The sequence below is a fragment of the Cajanus cajan genome, chromosome 2 (genome assembly GCF_000230855.2).
Source record: "Cajanus cajan strain Asha chromosome 2, NIPB_CcT2T_4, whole genome shotgun sequence".
NCBI classification, from domain to species: domain Eukaryota; kingdom Viridiplantae; phylum Streptophyta; class Magnoliopsida; order Fabales; family Fabaceae; genus Cajanus; species Cajanus cajan.
This window is the reverse complement of record NC_138518.1, coordinates 27,802,113-27,806,832: the sequence shown is the minus strand read 5'-3', so window position 1 is coordinate 27,806,832 and position 4,720 is coordinate 27,802,113. Positions and strand designations below refer to the sequence as shown.

The following is a 4,720-nucleotide window of genomic DNA, read 5'->3' as shown; positions in this document are numbered from 1 at the left end:
TCTAACTGATGTAATTAGTATCACTACAACGTTTTTTATATTAGGCAACGAGTTTTTCGGCAACGCCTAAAAAAATGTTCTCGAAATATGGAATAGGCAACAATTTTGTAAATTGTTGGTACTTTGTTTGACAACAATCATAAAATCGTTCCCAAAAGCACATATAGGCAACACTTTATCAAAGCATGCACTATTCTCTTTTCAATATTTACAAAACTGTTCCTGAAATATGAAACAAGCAACAAATTTCTAGTCGTGGCCACTTCTCTACCCAACAGTTTAAAAACCATTCTTAAAATTGATATTAGGCAACAATTTATAAATTATTGCTTATTTTATATCATGCAACACAATAAAAAATGTTCCCAAAATATATTATTAACCAAGTTTATTATTAAAATGGAAAGTTTATTTCGTTAAAGTTAATAGGCAACACTTATAAACGTTGCTTAATGATTATACCTGCCCTTTTGTATTCCTGGGAAATATTAATTAAAAAAATTAAACTTCTCCTTATCTTTAATTCCAAAAATATTAATTCGCGGGAAACAAAAGACTTCTCGTCTCCTAAAACCAAAAAATAGAATCCCTATAATTTGCCCATTACGTTTGCTTGCTTCTCTGTGTCCTATATGCATCTTTCTCATCACGTGTAGCTAGTTGTTCTACGCTTTCTATTACTAGGCGCCTCTTAGGTATGATTCTCACCTTTTATCTGTTTCTCTTTGTATGTGATTGCTGTTATTTTTATCTCTCCCATTCCGTGAGGTGGTAGATTATGTGATGTTGTGCATTGAGTGTGTGGGTTATGGGGTTCACAAGTGTACGTGTGTGTGTGTACGATTATAGGTCTATGGCTATATGGGTTATATGGGTTATGAGTTCATTGCGATTATGGGTTATGGGTTCCGTTTGGGTATGTGAGATGGTTTAAAGTAGGTGCGTGAAGAAAAATTTTGAACCGAGACCTCAAAACTATTTTCACAAATTTCAAGCATTTTTGCAATTCATGTATCACTAATTATTTCCGACCGTTTATGTACATCACAATAAATTCAACATCTTGTATTATGGTGTGAGGTGCCCTTCTGAAGAGCATGGAAGAGGTGAATTGTTTTTGTGTCATTATACTTTTACTAATTTCCATGCTCGGAATATATGAATACTACCTCACAATTACACCTTCCCTCTCTAGATTTCACCAATTCAAACCTTTTCTTGTACAATTCAAATTCCCCATTTATTACTGTGTTAGCTTTCATGAGGAAAATAGCGTATGTTCATTATGCACATGGAGAAAGAGGCGTGAGCACAAACTAATATTGTGACAGATGGAAGTTTGATTTGGATTTTGCTGCATACTTAATCTGCTCTCAAATATGAGACACCTGCACTTCATTATTATACATTAGAAACCAAACACAATAGGATACTTATTCAATGCCTTGGAACTTCCAGTACTAAATTCCAAACCCAATATTTTCCTGCAATTCACTTCTCATCATTTTAGAAACACAATCCATCTACCAATACTTTAATACTTTGATTGTTTGATGTAGCTAGTAAAATGAAAGAAAAAAATTGTCTTCATTTAAATTAATTATGTTAGGAATGTAACAATTTGGCACATATATGAATGAATGAAGAAGGTACAATGATCAAGTTTATATCTTGTTGTGTCAAAAGGTACCAAGACAAAATTGAATGCTCAATCAAACTAGGCCTAGTGACTATTTCTAACACTAAAATGGTGCAGACAATGTGGTGATTTACTTTAATATGTTACAGGTTTGGTAGTTATACTTTTTTTGAATTTCTAATATAACATTAATTCTTTAGTGATGGCATTTAAGTGAGAAAGACAAATTGATAAGTTGAGTAAAGGTGACATGAATTTGAGTTTTGTTCTTGAATATTCAGCTCCATGATTGTATCACATAAACTTCCATGCATCATATGTCTAACCATGATTAAGAGCATTTTCTTTTATGATTTTAACAAAATTAGTAATCATTTTTTTCTTGTCTTTTTTCTATGCTACTTGTATGATGTTCTTAAAACAAAAATCTGGATTAAACATAAGGTTTTTTCTTTAAAAGATATACACGTACTATGGTGGTGGCTAAGATATACTTTTTTCCTTAAACATAATCTGGATCCATAAGAAACCTTTACAACTAACATAGTCTTTAAAGAAATTTTAGGAATATACTGTTTTAACATATTTTATAGATAGATTAGAGATTTATAAGGTTCTTTTATTTTATTGGACAGTCAAATGGTAGTAGTAGAATTATTAGGCTGTTTTATATATGCAACTGGATTGATACCCAGACAAATTTTATGTTTGGTAATTGAGCCTACGTAGAGATTTTATATATGTGTGTTTTTATAGTTGTCTTATCTCCAGGTTAGCCTAACTCAAATTAGGCTATGAACAAATTAGATTTAAATGTTAAATAAGTCATCAAGTCAAGATTTTATTCCTTCATCTACTAAATGTTTAATTTTTGGTTTTACTTTATAGATGGATCAAACTTTTTTGCTAACCACCCTGAGTTGGTGCTTTCTTGTTTGAGGTTGTGTTTTGTTGCCATATTTCATATTTTTCATTTATATACTTCCTTTGAATTTAAATATAAATAATAAAACATTAGACTGAAATAGAATTTGAATCCTTTTATCCTTATTATTAACTTAAAAGTGAATAGGAAAATAAGAAAGCAAATTCTGTTATCGGAACAATGGTACAGCATGCCAAACTATAAAATTCTAAAATTTTAATTATGAAAAGCTTAGTGTCTTAGCTTTCTAACAAAATTAACCCCATGCTATTTGGAGATCTAAAACTCAAGTTATGCAGTAGTTACTAGTTGGTGTCTAAGGTTGACTATGAAATCTGTTACAACAAGGACTAAACTGTTTTAAAATAAAAACTGGTACTGCATGCCAAAATATAAAATTTTAAAATTATAATTATGAAAAACTTAGTGTCTTAGCTTTCTAAAAACAAATTAACCCCTTGCTATTTGGAGACCTAGAGCTCAAGTTATGCAGTAGTTACTCTTTGGTGTCAAAGAGAGGATGTGTACCCTGGTATAGCAAGGATTGACTTGTTTTAAAATAAAAACTGGTACTGCATGTCAAACTATAAAATTTTCAATTTTTAATTATAAAAATCTTAGTGTCTTAGCTTTCTAACAAAATTAACCCTATGCTATTTGGATATCTGGAGCTCAAGTTATGCAGTAACTATTGTTTGGTGTCTAAGAGAGGATGTGTACTTTGTTACAGCAAGGATTGACCTGTTTTAAATTAAAAACTGCTACTTCATGTAAAATTATAAAATTATAAAATTATAATTATGAAAAGCTTAGTGTCTTAGCTTTCTAAAAAAATTAACCCCATGATATTTGGAGATCTAAAGCTCAAGTTATGTAGTAGTTACTATTTGGTGTCATAGAGAGGATGTGTAATCTGTTACAGCAAGAATTGACCAGTTTTAAAATAAAATCTGGTACTGCATGTCAAAATCTAAAATTATAAAATTTTAATTATGAAAATTTTATTATCTTAGGTTTCTAAAAAAATTAACCCCATGCTTTTTGGAGACCTAGAGCTCAAGTTATGCAGTAGTTACTCTTTGGTGTCTAAGAGAGGATGTGTACTCTGTTACAGCAAGGATTTACCTGTTTTTAAATAAAAACTGGTTCTGCATGTCAAACTATAAAATTCTAAAATTTTAATTATGAAAAGCTTAGTGTCTTAGCTTTCTAACAAAATTAATCTCATGCTATTTGGAGATCTAAAGCTCAAGTTATGCAATAGTTACTAGTTGGTGTCCAAGATTGAATGACCAAGCTTTGGATAATATAATGGAGAAGGCTATAAGCAATGACAATAGTGTAAAACCTCCTTCTTCTTCCTCAACCCATAGTCCTGGTCATGATAAGGTATAATTTATGCCTTTGTCAAGTTCTAAATTATATTTTAATTCATTTCATTTGCATATACCAAATCAGTTATGAAAGTTTTCTTGTGTATAACTAGGTTTAACTTATGTTAATTGTTGGAGATTGATTGGAGGATTAATTCTATAAGTTTTCTAAGTGAAAAAATATATTTATATGCAGGAAAGACTTGATGATGAAGATCAACCTTATGATGATGAAGAGACTGAATGATGTTACTTACATGGATGGATGACTAACTATGCATAATATTCCTAGATGACACTTTATTTTTAAATTTAGAAATTTTATGTAAACTTTGACATCTTTGGATGATTTTATTTGGAGTTTTATGTTTTTGAATTGTCATATACTTGGAACTAATTAATGCAGGTGAATTTTATATGTGTTTCGATTTCATTTTATAATTTGTTTTATTATTTTTTGAGGATGAAATCAATTCTTTATTATTATATATATATGATTTCACAGGATAAAGTAAAATTTAATATATATATATATATATATATACATATATATATATATATATATATATATATATATTACATTCATAACCATTTAAAAATAGTATATGGTGAATATTATTGCTTAAATAATGGTGTGTTATTACCAATATTATAAGTCAATATAAAAATAACTGTTGCACGTTTATTTAAAAAACATTTACAAAATTGTAGCTTAAATATAGTCTAAATTGTTGTCTATATTATCTCATAGACAACCTTAAAAAAAATTTCCCTAAAGTCACT

The 4,720-nt window shown here is 29.3% G+C and overlaps 1 long non-coding RNA gene across 2 annotated transcripts; it reads left to right on the top strand.

Moving 5' to 3' along the window:
• The first annotated feature begins 295 nt into the window (after positions 1 to 295).
• On the top strand, positions 296 to 4,355 carry LOC114915196 (uncharacterized). 2 transcript variants are annotated; one of them, XR_014431902.1, is made up of 3 exons: positions 296 to 695; positions 3,812 to 3,953; positions 4,134 to 4,355. It is a non-coding gene; the product is annotated as an uncharacterized LOC114915196 (long non-coding RNA). The 2 variants fall into 2 exon arrangements; XR_003803123.2 differs by having other exon boundaries at positions 297 to 695; positions 3,804 to 3,953.
• Positions 4,356 to 4,720: the final 365 nt, after the last annotated feature.